Genomic DNA, 17,861 nt, shown 5'->3' on the forward strand with positions numbered 1-17,861 from the left:
CAACTAAAATCCTCCCTAACACCGAACACTTAAACTTCTGTCATAAAAACTTAAAGTATGATGCTTTTTTTTTTTTTAATCACACAGATAAAGCTGGCTCAGAAGGAGAATGACAGACTCATTTTTCCTCTCTCAACACGTAACCTCATGCCTTTTGCACAGCTTTCACCTGACCGCCCTAGTATAGTCAGGTATAATTGGACTTAGCTCACATTTTAGCTTTACTTTCCTACAGGCTTTGTATAGAAAGAAAAAATAAGTGGGGAAAAAACATCAACAACTGCTTACAGCAATTTATTAAATAACATAATCAGTTCCTTAGTAGGCCTTTGTCTGCACAAAGTCCTTTCAAAACGATCTCTGCTCCCATCAGCACTTACACCAGCAACTTGTCCCCTGCATCTCCTGACAGCCCGTGCTCCTCTGACTGCAGACTTCTAGTGTGGCCCAGCAGCAGGAAGAGATCCTCGGTAATGCTTGGCAGCAAGGCTTTGGATTACTGTACTCATGAGTCCTAATCCAGCCCATCTGCCTTATGTTTTGACACCCCCATAAATCCTCTAACCTTTCATAAGTAGCCATTTTCTTCTGGGGAAAAAATGAGCACTGATTTAGATCCCATTTAACATCTCTCCTGCCTGCTAACAGTCGAGCACCACCACTGCAATTTTAGTGTTTGTGACTGCAAAAGCCTTTTTCATCTCCCTACCAAAATCCATCTGCATGACCCACCCACATTGTACGTTTCCCTTACATTAAATCCTAATTCCTCACTCCATTATACTGCTCTTAAATATGGCACTGCAGCAGATTGCTTGATTGGGCAGCCCTGCCAAAGCTCCGTCATCACCTAAGCAGTATCCAAAGCATTTTCAAAGATGCTGTTCTTTTAACCTCACCTTGTCCATCTCACACAGCAGCATTAACTACGGCATGCGGTCAGACGGGCCAGATATCAAAATCACCACAGCTAAGCACACACAGGTTGTTATTTTTAGAAGTCGGGAAATGCAGAAAAGAACGTGGGTAAGTCACCAGGCATTACTCACATGAGAGCTTCTTTTCCAGCTTAGTGCTCCTTGAAAATATGTTGGCTTAGGAGCTGGGGCTTCCCGAAGAAGTGGGAGGCTGCCAAGACACTAGACGGGACTGACAGTATCTTGTTTCCGAGGCAGGCAGAGGCTCCTGGATCACAGCTCTGCCGACCTGAGCTCATGTGAAGCTCCAAAACCAGCCAGGGCAGGGGCAAAGCTCTTTGCCACAGCCCGCTCCGGGGCTTCGCACTGAGCTGGAAGCGGCTTTCCAGCTCCCTCTCCACCTGCCCTGTTTGTTCCCGTCCTGTGAGCCACTATACGGGGTCAGCTCATTTACACCGGTCATACAGCAACAGTGGGTCCCCAGGTCTGGCCTTCCTCCGAGCTGGAGCTCCGTCTGTAGCTTGTCCAATACCGTCGCCAATTCAATGACATTTACTTGGTGTTATGAACCCACAGCTCTTCCACAACAAGGAAGTCAGGGCATACATAAAAAAGCCAAAGATTTCGCGTGTATATTTTTCTTGCAATTAGCAAGCAGCACAATTCAAGCAGTGATTATTGGTGTTTACTCACATTACTAAAATTAAAATTGAGTTATAAATAGTGGTATTTAAAATTTACCATCTTCCTCTATAATCTTTAAAGTGGGTCTTTAAATTAAAACAAACAAACAAAAAAAAAAAAAAAAAAAACCAACCTCCAGCCTCTCAGCTGAACAAACAGTTCTAAGGACTACCAGGGAAACAATAAATTGTGTTAACAGCAACAACTGCACGAACGACCAGAGGTAATACAAGAGCAGAAGGGACTAGATTAGCTTGATAAATCTGTGAGCATGATCAGTGCAGAAGAGAAGGCTCTCTCTGACGATCCGTCTGCACAGCCAAATGCAGTCTGACAATCGGGAAGCTACAGATATCTGCCTGGGGTTAATCCATCCATCTATGGCAGCGAGAACTTAAACACAGGAGGTTGGAAGCCCACTGGGACTGAGTCATTACTCGAACTGCCAAACTTCTGGGGAACACTGCCCAACCCTGCTGTTACCAGCACACAGGTAGATATGTGGTCCAACAGACATAGCTTTGTTTAACACGCATTGTTAAAGAGGTTTTGCAGTGAATGGAGGGTGCTGCACTTTATGCACTAGCCAAAATGCTGAATGCTCACCGCACATACAAGTATGTCGTTGGAAGGCAGAACTGAAATTCTGAGAAAAACAGAGAAATGTTCACTAAAAGAATCCTATACAAAAGGCAGGTGCAACTCTGACTGCAAAAAACTGCACAAATGTAAGTTGTGGAACAAGTGATAGGCTCTTCTGACATGCATCTGGGATTACATAAAATCACAAGCAGCTCTTTTAAGCCACTGCTAAAAAGGCAAATGCTATACTGGGACTGCAAATGAAAGCCTACCCTTCTAGACACGTGCAGTAATCCTTCCAGTCTTCTCAATACTAGTAATTCCTAAAACTGTCTGGATCCAGCACAGAGCTATTAGAAATAAATGGAGGAAATAGAGAGAGGTCAGAGGAGGAGAATAAGACGGGTTCGTGATCTAGAAAAACATGCCCCATGAGGAAAGAATGAAGAACGTAAGCTGTTTAGATATGACAGCTGCCCGCTAGTACAGAAATGAATACTGCAAACAGGAAATGAATAATCTGTTTTCTATATCCATGTCCAAAGGATAAGAATAATAAGCTTCAGTTCAAGAAAGGAAGATTCAGGTTACTCATCAGGAGATGCTTTCCTCTGCTAAATATAGGGATGCACTGGAAAAACCTGCTATGGAGGTTGGCTCTATGGCTTTTTCCTGTCATTAAGAGTAGGGTAAATGTCTAACTTGTGGGGAAGATAAAGTATTGTCTCCATTAACCTATCCATACTCCAATCATTTCTGCATTAAGTACCAGAGCTTCCTGCAATCCTACTTTGTCCTAAGATTTGCTTCACTTCAGCAAAAATGTTAAGATGATCCTCATGTTTTGTTCCCCCTGTCACATTAGCATCTTTTTCACATTTCACACATTTCTAAAATCCATCTTTTACAAACATATCCTTTTGCCCAGTGATTACAAGCACGTGCAAATCCATGCCATTTTTTTAAAAACAATACTAAACAAAACCACTCAATCATATACATTAATAAGTTGTACTCTTGATCTATCTATCATTTTATGGGTGATCTCTGTCCTTAAGACATTCTCTCTTCTTGTAGTACATTTCTTAAAACTATCGTATATAAATACTCCTGCAAAATTTCAAAAAAAAGTGCAAAGACTTATGAAAAATTGTCTGGGAGAGTCAATTATTTCTAACGTGTCCAGTAGAATGTAAAATCTATTTTTTCTATTTCTACATTCTCTCTGCTGCCGTTCTCATCTTTTCCATAAACATCCTTCTACCTCCAGATATATGTATACATATCGCATGGAAAAATAAAAATTAATCACACAAAAAAGACAGATACTTTGTGTTGAGTGTTTTAGTACAACATCAAACAATGTAAATATTGGTTTCTATTTACTATAAAAATAATAATAATTCAAGCTTTCTCATTGGTAAAAATGGTGGCATTGATGTCAGCAATTTACACCAGATAATGGCCACATTTCAAACTCACCAAGTGAGAATGTTAGCAGCAATACTGACTCTGAAGTTGGCATGTTAATGTTATAGTTCCTTGATGACACACAAAATATAAAAAAGAAGTGAAGGAAAAAAGAGTAAAGTAAATAATCCAAGTAAGGTGCTGCAAAAAGCTAACAGCATACATAATGAGATGAAAAACATGCCTGAGATTTTTAAAAACTCATTATCAACATGCCACAAAACCCAAATAACACACACAAAATGACAGGACTTGGCTTTGCCTTTGCAACCGTTTTTTGAACAGCGATTCATGTAAGGTGAAAGGGACCTAAGGGAAAATTCACCTCTGCTGTATGGGCTGCAGGGAAGCCTTACAGTCTCAGAGAAGAGCATCAGGGCTCAGGCATGGTTTAGCACCTACACTTGAGCAACTTCATGAGTAGGCCAGCAGAGCCCCCTTCCTCCTAGGAAGGAAGCTTTGCCCAAGTCCTACTGGTAAGGCAAAGCCTGAAACTGCTACGTAGCCAGAGTGCCCTCTCGAGTCATGAGTACACCTGAAGATGAGCACTCACAGCTGAGACCAGCAGTGCCCTTTGTATCTCCTATAACATACGAAGGAAATCTGATCTGGCAATGCTTCTGAAATATTCACCCTGTACAAAGTGTTGGCAAGTTACTGAAGGCCTGATCACTTGGACAGATAGTGCATGCGCATTTTTTTCTTCTAAAGGAATCATAGAATCATAAAGTTTGGAAAAGACCTCCAAGATCATTGCTTTACAGTATGTATGGGCTTGCTCAGGGAAGAGGAGGCAAAGTACCAAATGACGCATACAGCACACACTGCAATCCTACTTCCAAACCGACTACCAAAAATGAGTATGGCACATTTCACACGTTTCTTATACTAGTAAGATGGCAATAAAGGAATACTGAAACCTAAGAGCCTGATTAATATTCAGTGGAAGAAAAATAAATACTGTAAGAATGTAAACAGGCATATACTTTTTAACTGACTAATGCAAATGGAAATGGATTTCATGAGTAAAAATGTAATTTATTGCCAAATTAAGACTCTGGCAATGACTAATCAACTTTATTAATCCAGTAGAAGGAAGTCATCAATAACCAATTTCTGTATATGGAATAATCAGCAAGTTGACTCCAGTTTTGATAGAACAATCTATCCAGATGTAATAGAAATCCATCTGCTGGAAGCCCATAGGATGAAAGAAGTCGGTTTCTGCAGTGGAAAACCATCAGAATCTTGTGTTGTTTTTGTTTGTTTGTTTATTTTCTTATTTGCCAAGTCAAAAATTTAGGTGTTTTGTTTATTTGTACCTTTAAAGTATAGGAAAAGAACAAGCAGCAAAGTTATCTTGAAACTATGTTCATAACAAAGAAAATATATTACAAATTGTAATTCTTTGAGTAATGTTTAAGCACAGAGAAACAGCCAATTAAAACTCCACCTGAAATGCAGAACCTACTCATCAGCTCAGAAGGCACTTCAAATTATCAAGGAAGGTTCATTTAAGATCATACAAGAAGTTACTTTTGTCCTTTAAAAAGAAATATTAAAATCTGGTTTGGGTGCAAATATTTTCAGATCTATTGATTCAGTGAGAAAGGAAAAAACAGAGGTAATTGTTTAGTGACTCAGAACATGTTTGTGTGAAAAACTCAATATAACGTTAACAAACATCTCCTATGATCTGGATGCAATCTCTGTTTATTCTATGCTACAGTAACATCACATTTCAAACAATGGGAACCATGAAGAACTGGAGAAACAAAAGGTGATGTGCAATGACCATCAGTCTCAGAAAGCCTTCCAAAAAAGCCTTCCAAACAAAACTTACTTTTGAGATTTAAAGTCAGTGCTTGCAGCAGCTGAAAGGTAATTCAAGAAAGAATACTAGCAAACAGTAGGTCAACCCCACTGATGAAAGGTTTGCGTTTCAAGTATATTTTCAGTATATTTCAGGTATATTTTCCTCTCATACTCCTAGTTAAAACAAGTAGTCTAGAGCACATCTACATGCCTCCTTTGTCATCTAACTCAGCCTTGCCTCCTGTGTAACTACCCAGGTTAGTTCTTGACTGATGGAGGCTGCGGCCTGTGGAGGACCCCCACCGGAGCAGATTCCGGGCCGGACCTGTAGCCTGTGGAGAGGAGACCACGCAGGAGCAGGTGACCTGGCAGGAGCTGCTGCCCATGGGGGACCCAGGTTGGAGCAGTTTGCTCCTGAGGGATGGACCCCTTGGTACAGACCCATAACTGGTACAGTTCTTGAAGAGCTGCTGCCTATGGGAAGCCCATGCCGGATCAGTTCACCAAGGACTGCATCCCATGGGAGGGACCCCACAGCACAGGGGACGAGAGTGACCAAGAAGAAGCAGCGGAGACAAAGTGCCATAGACTGACCACAACCCCCATTCCCCCGTTCCCTGGCGCCGCTCAGGGGAAGGAGGTCGAAGAGGGTGGATGGGGGGAAGGCGTTTTTGGTTTCTTTCCTTTGTTTCTCGCTTCTCTAGCTTGTTAGTAATAGGCAATAAATCTTACTGTCTCCCTATGCTGACTCTGTTTTGCCCGTCATGATAATTGTTGAGTGATCTCCCCACCCTTATCTCAAACCTTGAGCTCTTTGTGTCGTATTTTCTCCCCCTTCCTCTTCGAGGAGGGAGAGTGAGAGAGCAGCTGTGGTGGAACTCAGCTGCCCACCTGAGTAAAACCACCACAGTTCTGGAGATTCATGCTTGGACATTTGAAGAATAATACATTGGGAAAAAAAAAAACACTCAAAGAAAAAACTAAATGAACAGCTTCTGTAAGACCTGATGAATAATACTGAGATCTCAGAGAAGTAACACTGGGAAAATTAACATTTTAATATCAATTTCATTTGCTTTTCTTTTTCATTAGATCTGGTTAGTTTCTTATAGAATCGGTTCTGCACAAAGACTAATTTGAAGAAGAGAGCTTGTCATGCCCTATGTTAATTTCTGGGGAACTTTTTTATATTCATTCTCTATGGAATACACTAGATAGAAATGGGAATGAAAATCTATTAGAAAACAAATAGAGAGAACAAATTAAACATTTTGCAGCAAACAGCACTGTCTAGCTACATAAATAATGACTACTCAATGATACTAGCAAATAGTGTTGCAATGATATCACCGGAATAGAAAGGCACAAACACACATAAGAATATTTAACCAATCATAAAAACCGCAAATACTTCAACAAAAAGTTTCCCCAGAAGCATGTTTGAGAAAAATAATAGAACACCTTGAATGGAATGTCTTCTACCTTGTTTCCCTATACATTAAATATGAAGAATATATATATATATTTTTGCTGTTATTTTTTCTGCGCTCGTTTTAAATACCTTTTTAAAGAGTATTTAAAAGGATATCTAAGTATAGCCCTTTTAAAAACATGAATTGTATTGTTAGGGTCTGACCCAGAGACAGAGTTAAAGGTAAAGCAATTACTATCCTCAGTAATGCAAAATCAAATCCCTAGTAATTCAAATAAAAAGAGAGCTATGAAAAATAGTGAACCAGAATATGGATGACAAAACTTACTTCATGTCATGGGATTGAAATTGGCATGGTGACTCATTATTGTCCATTAAGCTAATGTGAAGAAACGAGGCAGTGAGCAATCTCCTGCGAACCAACACCAAGATACTTTTCAACCAAACTATTAAGGGGTGAAGTACTTAAAAGAGGTCAATTGCTGGTACTGTGAGAGGTATGATGAAGTCCCTTAACCAATTATATTAAACTTACTTGAACGTCTGCACTGCTATCTTGCTTGGCTTAAAATGCAATCTTAATACTTCCCACTAGGCAATGATCTGTGGTCTGATTTGTTAGGCTGTAAAACAATTCAGCTTCTATGAGGGAAATATAAAAATGCATATATGCTTTTTGAAGAAATTAATATATATATTTATTTATTTATTTATTAAATAGATTCAGTATGTTTATCAAAACATTTGTTTTAAATAAGCTTCTCCACTTTTTGGACCAAACAAGCAGGAAGAAATAAAAATGGTGCAAATGTAATTGATTTTGCCTGCATATATTCATTCATATTCACACACACAAACACAGCCTTCCCTATTAATTCTCAGTTTGTTGGCCTTCTGCATCGCAGACGTGTTTCAGGCATCAAGGAAGTCAACAGCAACAGTCTTTCCTGAGTGTGACTCCGGTGCAAACAGCCAGCCATTATGAAATTCATTCCAGTCTCATTAATGAGTGCAGTTTGAAAGCAGCATTTTGGAACCATAAAGAGATGATTTATAATGAGACTTCACTCGGTGGGAAGGCTGAAGCACAGCAGTTCTCTCTCCAAGTTATCCTAATAGAAAACTATTTAATGAGTGTGGGATTTCTCCGAGAACACAAAAAAAGGCAGGACTTGGAAGAGGATATCTTATATTGTATTGTGCAGACACCCACATCACTGAATGTTTCTGCCACAGTAAAACCAGCAAAATAAAAATCCTCAAAGTTGTTTCTATTTTGAGCTTTTGGCTTGTTTTTAATAAGCACTCCAATATAGAACACAGATTTGTAGAGATTAGCAGATCGTCATAATTCAGTATTAAAAAAAAAAAAAAAAAGCAAGGTTTAGTGAACTAAACTAGGTTGCCTAAGGTCAGACACTCAATAATGCAAACAAGAAAAAAACTGTGCACTGAAACAGGACATTGGCTGCCAAGGAAGCAACAAAAGAGCAGAGAGGTAACCTCCCCCAACCAATTCTTCAGGAGGCTGTGGCGGTGAGCTGCCTCTTACAGCCCTCTCCCCTTCAAGGGAGGCACGAAAATGCTGCTGAACCAAACTAAATGGCACACAAACATGAGCCCTTGTCTACTCCAAACCTAGATCAAAGCTGCATCCAGTCCTCAATACTGGTTTAAAAAAAAAGTTCAAAAACCCATATGCCATAACCATGCATGAGAAGGGTATATAAAGGCTTTAAATGTTAGAAACTAATTACCTGGCTTGCTGATTATATTGTTGAATTTTCTAATAAAAGGCAGGAGTGGGAAGGTGGAGAGAAGACAACGGAGCAGAGCATGCCAAACGTCTTTAAATTGACTAACAGAAGCATCGCATTTATTTTCTAAGTCGTGAATTTAGACCGTGGCTTCATAGTATGACAACAGCAATGCTGCTTTAGGAGTTTGCTTGTTTTCTATGGTTTTCAGCGTGCTCAGTTCCTTGTACAAACTGACATTGTGTCAGCCCAATGGAGGGAACGACATACAGGGGTGGAAAGCTGAAGGAAGAGGTGAGACTTTGTTAAGCCATGACTGCTGCCAAAGAGATCTACCAAACCATGACTTCTGAGAACATCGTTAGCACAGACGTACTCTGGCCATGTATTGTAGTAATGTGCGCATACATCCCTGCTTCTTCAGCAGGCTGAGACTTGTAGTGGTAATACTTACATGAGATCTATTACAAGTAGTAAACATTAAGTACAAACATTCCATTTTAATAAGTGTTTTGGGACAAAAAAAACCACCACCACCACCAACAAGAACAACAAAGTTCAACTAAACATAAAAAGCATAACAACTTTAAAACAAGAAGTCCTTGAGCCATCATACCTTAAGAAGGATTACATGGCCACAAGATCTCTCCCACCTGGCAGTTTTAAGAACATCCATTTTACACAGGCTGCTTGGTTTCAAGGTCGGTACACAAGCTCCGCAGATGTGATGCTAGGAAGGGTCCAAATTCATTAATCTTGCAGAAAATTCTGTTAATATCTTTTGGAAATACGCACTTCTTCAGTGCCTTGATAACGTTCAGATACTTAAGATGAACTTCTCCACTGCTACATATCTGTTTTGTCTACATTTCCAACTTCCCCTGCCCCTCATCAGCTCATCGTTCTTCTCTCAAAAATGCCTTAAGACTCCCTCTAAAACCTCCTTCATCTCTCCCACATGGATGGAATAGTTACCTCAAATTGCTCCCAAAAGTATAAATTTGTCCAAAATTTTGCTAGAAGTACTACAACGAAACTTACCTGATACCAGATCAAGATGCTGTTTCTACAACCAGTTCTGACATGGATGTGCTGGATTATATTAAGCAGACTGCTTAAAAGCCTTTTGTCTCTTTTTCCTTTCCCTACTGCCTCTAAATTCAGATGTTATACTTGTAAAAGCAGCAAGAATTTGTAACGATGTTCTCTCTGGTGCAGCAGGAGGTTCTGCTCCCTCATAAGTGTCTATTATACAAATAAATAAGCACTACAGACAGTAGTGACCTCTTTTACTACGAGATCTGGAAATTTTATTCTAATATGCTTCTGCTGCACTGTATCTAACCAAGTGAGTTATACGCCTCAATTACTTTTACTATTTGCTTCAGCCACTTATTACACTGAAACGTAACGGTGTCTTTGGAAATGGTGGGGTTCACCTTTATGTCTAGAGTCTTGTAAAATCTAACACGATCCAACATTACATCCTGGGAAGCCTGAGTATAGTATCATCTGCTACTTATTATTCCAGAACTCTACGATTCAAATATTCAGCCAGACAGATATACAGCAAACCCAGCTAAACTAGGCTTGTAGCCTTTAGCTGACAATTTCAGCTACTGCTCTTATACAAAGGAATTGGTTTGAAAGAATTAATCAGTTTTGAAACATCATCAGTTACCTTGCTTGCCAGAGTCTCACTGCGAATAAAGACAAAAGACTTACTGTTCTTATGTATGAGTGAGGAACGGCATGAAAGGAGATAGATAGCATCTTCTATTAGCGCAAGCAGCATGGTTAGAAAAATGTACAAAGTATAATTGGAAAAATGGGCCAAAGATGAACAACTGGCCTAATAAAAGATATTACCTCTCCCCATAAAATTTGTTATATATTTTTACCACCACAATTATACTAGCCCTGCTTTCTATTAAGGAATAAAAAAGCCTAGAGAACTCAAGTCAAGCTATAAAAAGACATCTCTTTGTTGTTGCATACTTTTCAGCCAAAATATGCAAAGCAGAAATGGAAATTTTAGTGCAGTACAGCTGAAAGACAATAAGAATTTGCTCTTACACAGGAATGGACAACATAATCCTGGAATCCTCTTTCCTTCAAAATAAAATAATGCTAAACAGAGAAATTTCAAACACTTTTTTTTTTTGCTTTTGCAAGTTTAAGATATGGGGTAAAAAGCTATAAATACGATGGAAGTGGATGGAAATCTCAGAAGTAAAAGAAATCAGTAATTTAGAAACAAAAATCAGAAACCAGGAGAAGAAAGGAGCGGCAACGCAGTCTTAAAGGAGAACAGTAATGGATTAAAGTAAGAAGAAACTCAAGTTCTTACCCTTTTCTTTTGAACAAAGGCTTGTATTAAAAAAAAATGAGGTTGGAGTGGAAGGCTCAGAGGTCATTAATTACGGAGATATTCAAATTAAATCATAAAATAAAAGAGGAAAAAAAAAAAAAAGAACAAAACCAGAAAGAAGGCTTGGGAACCTCGTCCGTAATCACTCTCCCTTCTGTTTTCTCCCTTCTCCTCATCTTTGAACCTGCAAATACTTGCTATCAGAGTTGTTGCCAGCAATTCCTATTTGGCTAGGTCTCAGGCTTTTAAAATGGAACCAAAGCCTGCTTATCTTCGGTGGGTATAGCATAAATACCTAGTTCTTAACGTGATGAGACCCCCCTATTGCCAACTTCACAACCAGCTCCTCTCTACCTTCTAAACTATAAACCTCCTGAGTCATTAGAAAAGTGGTTCCTGAGGAGACCAAGAGGGAAAAGAACAACAACAAAAAAAAAAAAAAAAAAGAGAGGACTACTATTACAACTTGCAGTAAAATGCAGAGACTTCTAATTGTTGCATTTATAAATTATACATCTTACATTACATATTATATATTTATTTATATATTTTATAATATATTTATTTTGTATATTATATATCATATATTATATATCATTTATATATGCTATATATATTCATATATATATATATAAACATGCACATATACACATACATATATATTTATACATCTCCCTCTGTGGGTGGGGTAGACACTGTAGCACATACATCCTTTGACTTGTCAAGGACTTTCATTTTGTGTGTGTTTGTGTGTGTGCATGTGCACGCTTTTTTTCCCTCCAGTTTCCTAATGAGGACATGACTAATTTCCACATAATGAATTCCAAATTTCCTTCTCTGCATTGAAGTCTGGCTCAGGAAGAATCACCGTGGCAGGTTATCTGGGATTTTTTAGCATTATGCATCCTGAGATGTCACAGAAGGGGACTGACCATGCTTGATTGATTTTCAAGAGAGCAACTAGGCTGCAAAGAAGTTCAAAGTTGTTAATCATTTACACGCTTCTCAACTTTGCCAATCAATGCAGCACGTACACTTCTTGACCTTGCTTAGAGAAAAAATGAGGATAACCTTTAAAGACTAGGAGGGCTCACATATTATGAATTTATCTGCCTAGCAATATTCATTTCAGCAATGAAAAATTAGACTTATAAGGCTAACATCCTGCTTTAAATTGCATACATGCAAGTTTGATTAAAATTCCTTCCTATTTGCACAAGAACATAAAAATCATTAACCAAAATACATGCAGAGACAGAAATGACAACTGCTAAATTTTTAAGGAGCCACTCTGAAGGGACCTCGCCATTTTTCCAAATATTAAAAATCACAGCTTCCACAATTCACATATCTAAATAGGAATTAAACTGTAAAGTCTACTCTGCAGTGGTATTTATGCTTCTGTGAAACAGTTTGCTGGCTTGTTCTTCTGAGGGGATCTCTAAAATGAGTATTTCTAATATTAAAGTCACAAAAATGATGAAAACACCAGTATGCTGAAAATTTCAGTGACTCTGTTTTGTAATTGCCTACAGACTGGAAGCGTGAACATCTCAAAACCTTTGAAAGTGAAGTGCCTTAAGCACGGGCTCCACAGAAATCAGCATTCTGGGCAGAGCTATGTCTAAGCTAGTCTCTAAGAAATGCCAAACTTAGTTCCTTAGAAACCTTACTGCAGGCTCACAGGTTCACAAATGGAAGAATCAGGCACTATTCAGCACTTTGTTTTCTAGAAAACAATATATTGTCCTACTTTTTGCCCAGTGACTTTGTAGAATCGTGGACAATGCCCTCCTTTTCAAAAGAAAGGAGAATTTCCACATTTCCATCTGCATTTTCTATGGCAGACTCCAGACCATGCAGGTATTCTCGTCCTAAGACTGACATTTTCTCTTTTCAAAGTTGTTTGCCTCTGTGTACGGTGCAGTATCCAGGTTCTCAGTTGACAATATTGACAAATGCAATAACTAGACCCCAGCTGACAACAGTGAACATGAGTAATCACGACTTGAGCCCTTGGTTTTGGAGGAGACCTGAGCTCTGGTAGCTCAAGTAATTAATTTAGCATCCACCTGAGCACACACTTTCACTTCAGTGCACATGGCAGCCCTAAAGTGTTAGAGCATAAACGGGTAGGGGCACTCTGAAATCCTGACGGCACAGAAGTAGAGGCGGCTGGGATCTGCAGACCTGGACAGGCTTTACAAGTGCTCTGCATGTCAACTCATGAGCGTCCACCTGACAGCAGCTGCTTAGACCTTCAGAATGGTGTCTGGGGATGGTGTGCAACTGCAGGTGGCAGCCGAACAAAACCTATAGACCTACATTTTGGGCTTGTGCAAACATGAGAGTGTACCATGCCCCTACATCCATCTTTGGATCCCGGCCCAAGTGCCTGTGTGAAAGGTTGACAAACTTTCCACATGCTGCACGTATGCATATGTGAAGGAGCTTTTACACCAGCAATTAAACGGGAAGAACACTTCCTGCAACCTGCAATAGGCCTCCCTCAGACAAGGACATTAACAGCTGGGCTGGCCTTGCTCTTGTCAAACCCACAGTCAGACTTTGAATCTTATCACAGAAATAACTAGAAGACCAGAAAACCCACTTTGTTTTAATTTTTTGTTATTTGCCTTTTGAAATCCTGGATTAAAAAGGTTTACATTCTTAAGCATTGGCCAAAACCATGAGGACTATGTATATATTTTTTGATTTTTTTATTTCCCACATGAAAGCTGAGATTCTCACTGGGACAGATGTTACAAGTGTGTAAGTTGCTGCTCACAGTTTACAGTATACGTATGTATTGCTGAAGGGCTGGGGCTCGTCAGGAGCCCAGGGCTGGCGGCTGGCCTTACCAGCCAGCTGTGCACTGGCTCAGGCGGGATGCTCAGACGGGGCAGGCAGCTCTTCCTCTGCCAGAGCACTGACCTGGGAAAAGCTTCTGCAGTGCAGGGGGCAACAGGGAAAGCCACACGAAGCCACAAACCACGCGGATAAGAACAGGAGACTTGAGAGAAGCAGGGAACCAGGTCTCAGAGACAACAGGCAAACTCTTCCTAGAGACCTACAGGAGGCCACAAAGATCCCCCTAAGCAATGAAAAAAATAAGAGGCCTTGCCCTTGCCAGCAGGCGAGGACAAAACCTGCTTTCAGACACAACTGAGTACACTTCACCCAGCAAATCTGTTCACTCCCTTTTATGACACTCTGCTTTATTTCTCTATTTGCTTTCTGAGAAAGCTATAAAAGTTTTAAAGATTCAAAGTCTTCTTGGTGTATTCTGTTTAAGAAAAAGGCCCAGACACGACAAACCTCTAATCTCTTGCTGAGAGCTTCACAGACTTCCAAGAGAGGTAAGGCTTAAAACGCTGAGAAAATTGACACACTGACTGGAAGTGGAGGAGGTGGCTTCTTGAAAACACCATCAATAACTTATTCTTGCATACTGAGCCTCTTCTTTGCTCTAAATGTCACTCATCCAAACTGGAAAAAAACATTATTTAGTTTAAGGGCAACTTCTCTTTGCATGAACTTTGCTTTCCAAATGGAAAAGATCAAGCATCATACAGCATTTTGCAACTAGAAGCCAAACTCTAGCATTTCAATAAGGTCAAAAGGGGCAACACTAACTCACAGGAAAACCTGACTTCACGCTGGGTAGAGAAGAGTTAAAAACGAGCCCCCAGAAAGCTGGGATGTCTTTGCCAGGAATGTGAGCTCCAGTAAGATGCTGGAGGGGATTCCTACAGCCCACTGCTGGAACTGGAGTGTGCAGGATGTTAGGTGACCGTGCTCATGGCTTTGACCTCCCCAGCAGCTTCAATTATTGCTCTTTAACCATTTCCTTTGGGGACAAGAGTACAAACAAACAAAAAGTCAACGGTAACAGCACAACTAGAGGGATCCTTAAGTAGATGCCTATTTGTTTACAAGCAGTTCAGCATATCGGAGGATTGGTTCTAAAAATGTGAGTGACAAAAGTGGCAACTTGATGAGGAGGTAGGTGGGGAGACAGCAGAAGTGTGCATCGGATGCTCTACGGATGAGTGCAGATCATGCAGGATGCCTGAGGATTTTGCAGGAACAAAGTAATTTCCCGGAAAGGAACACAGATGAGGAAAAAGTGCTTGAGCTTTGCTTTTTGAATGCTACGATTTGTTTGCTTTTGCCTTGAAGCTATCTGAAAGCAGGTTTTTATGCCAATTCACCTGTCTTTTGAGTATTCCTTAACAATTTACAAAAACAGACAGCATTGAGCCCCCAGGCAGAGTTATATCTAACCATTTCTGATGATGCAGCTAGTACTGCTGGAACGTTTGTCAATTTCTTAGGGTGGAATTTTTCTGTTATACCTCCGCTGCAATTCATGCAGAATTTGTATTTAACTATCATTAATACCAAGCATGCTGTCTTTCTATAGCTACATCCTGGAAAAAGTTCTTTTTATAGTGAGAAAGAAAGGAGTATCTTTTGTATGTTAAAATGTGGACTTCGAAATTCTAAGAAGAAATACATGAAAATGTAATATAGCTTGCAAAAATTTCAGCATTATTTATGTCATGTTGTCTTTCTCTGACTATACTATTAGTCAATATGGAGGGGTTTGTACATTCAGAAGCATTCTTTAAAGAAAAAAAACATACAGATGTACAGATTTTTATGTAAGGCCAGAAAAGGAAAAGCAGCAGCAGAGAGATACTTTACTCCTGAACTTTTTGTTAACAAAGACAGTGCTCCAAACAAGTCACTTTAATACAGCAGCATGAGTGTGTTTCAGTGCCATCTAGCTAACACTTAAGGTAACTTGCATCACTATGCATAGACTTTTTTTTTCTTCCAAGAATCCTTTCTTCAATTTAAAAAAAAAAAAAAAAGACGAAGCAGCACATTGTTTTTGCTCCAGATCCATCAGTGTATTGAAGCATAAAGATCTTGGGTTGCTCTTGACATACTTGAGCTTTGATGTATTTATGTGAGGAATGTAAAACATGTAACCCCCAAACCCTTTATGCTGTGACTGAGTGCTTGATCTGGACAGATCCACATGGCTGAGTACTTTAAACACTGTTCTTTAAAGTATAAGCATATTTGGTGTCATTATGTAACCATTCTGATCAACTCTTTTATTCCATATGTTAATGGAAGGGTTGAGACAGAAAAGGAAGTGCAAAGAAAACTACTTCAGTTTGTTTTAACAAATGGAAAAAGCATTGATTTTTAAAGATAAGAAATTTGTAAAAGCAAGTGAAGAACATATTTTGAGGAGTGCAACACTATGCTTTAAATCCTCGGAAAATTCCTTTTTTTTTTTTCTTTTGCCTTCTTCATAGAATGGGTTTCCAGATAATAAAAAACATTTGCAGTCCTGCCCAAGCCGTTATGACTATGTAAACACCAACTGAAAGCATGCAAGCTCTTTCTGAACTTTAATCAAAGTTCTCCAGTTTAGAATAATTTGACAGCCTAACACTTCTTTCTGCAGCCCAAAATAGACTGGAGGAAAAATGGTTTCTTTTGACTCAGCAATGTGCTTTTATATCCTCTAAAAACCATAATTGAATCATAATGGCCCAGCTTTAAATCCTTCTGGCTTGAAAGTGTACCATTTAAACCTCTTCCGAACGTTCTGGATACCCAGCATACACCTGCTAAGTCATGTCACTGAAAGTCCAAGAAAAAAAAATATCTCAATATGTAACCAAAATCATTATTTTTTCCACTACATAGTCACTGCATTTTGGGTTTTAGATTGTGAGTGATGCAAAATGAATATCCTTAACAACAACAACAAAAAAAAATCCAAAACTCATCTTGTCCAAAAAAACAAACACAAAAAAACCAACAAAACCCCAGGAGGTTGCAAAAGCACGAAGTGTAAGGTTGTGGGGCATATTGCACCAAAGCGAGATAATTTTGCAATAATTACTCTTTACTTCTTCTGTCACATTTTTTTTACTATTTAGTCCATATATTTCTTTTTAGTAACATTCAACTAATTCCCCTACAGATAACGTTTTACCAATAGTTTAATTGCCAGGTTTCTCAAAGGGCACTGCAAAACATTTCAGGAAGTGTACATTGAATAATGAGAAACACCGCCGAACAAAACATGGATGGGATTAAGACATCACACAGGAACCTGCTCCTGAGACCTGACATGTTTGCCTGGTTGAATCAGCAGCAACCTCTACTTTCCCTCCCCTCCCACTCCCCGGAGGCACCCGCCAACTTCAGCCCCAGTGCTTCCTTTCTTTTCCACCACCTTTTAGAGTGGGACGCAGATCTCTCTTCTCTCCTTACCCTTCCCGCCACCCTTTGTGCTAGGGAGGATCATCTTCAGCCAGTTGGGACACCTCTTTTTGCAGCAGGGAAGTTACACTGAGAAGTAAGGAGGAGCAGAGAAGAGCAGTAAGACAAAGGGGAAGGAGCTTTGCCAGGCACCTGCCTGACAGTGAGAAACAGACCTGAAGAGAAATGAGTCACTAAGTGCACTGAGGAGGAAGATGAGGTGTTCAGAGCAGTGATGTTTTTGGTTGACTATCTCTGTTCAGACTGGAGACAAAGTTCAGATACTGAAGGCAGAGAGAGCACATACATGGACTGTATTGGCAGGGACTCGAATGGATGTGCTGCTAAAGTAACTATTTAAGTACCCTCCCATCCTGCTAGACATACAGAGATTCTCCACAACACCAAGGGACTCCATAATTTTTCACACATACATATATGTATATATTACTGTTACAGTGGAAAATTTGACGGAATAAATCAACTGTTCTTCAGACAATCATGATAGTTCCCAGCTGACAACAGCCACCAGCTTACAC

General features: G+C 39.6%; 1 protein-coding gene across 4 annotated transcripts in view; it reads right to left on the bottom strand.

Annotated features, from left to right (window-relative positions):
- The window catches only part of TMTC2 (transmembrane O-mannosyltransferase targeting cadherins 2), a 253,991-nt gene that overhangs the window by 109,012 nt on the left and 127,118 nt on the right, over positions 1-17,861 (bottom strand). The window contains exon 1 of one of the 4 annotated variants that reach the window (XM_040558363.1): positions 1,050-1,070. The exons of the other annotated variants lie outside the window; for them this stretch is intronic. The gene's annotated coding sequence lies outside the window, so the exon portion shown is untranslated. Of the gene's footprint in view, positions 1-1,049; positions 1,071-17,861 lie in introns of those variants that run through there. 4 annotated transcript variants of the gene reach the window in all.

This window comes from Cygnus olor, chromosome 1 (assembly GCF_009769625.2).
Source record: "Cygnus olor isolate bCygOlo1 chromosome 1, bCygOlo1.pri.v2, whole genome shotgun sequence".
NCBI classification, from domain to species: domain Eukaryota; kingdom Metazoa; phylum Chordata; class Aves; order Anseriformes; family Anatidae; genus Cygnus; species Cygnus olor.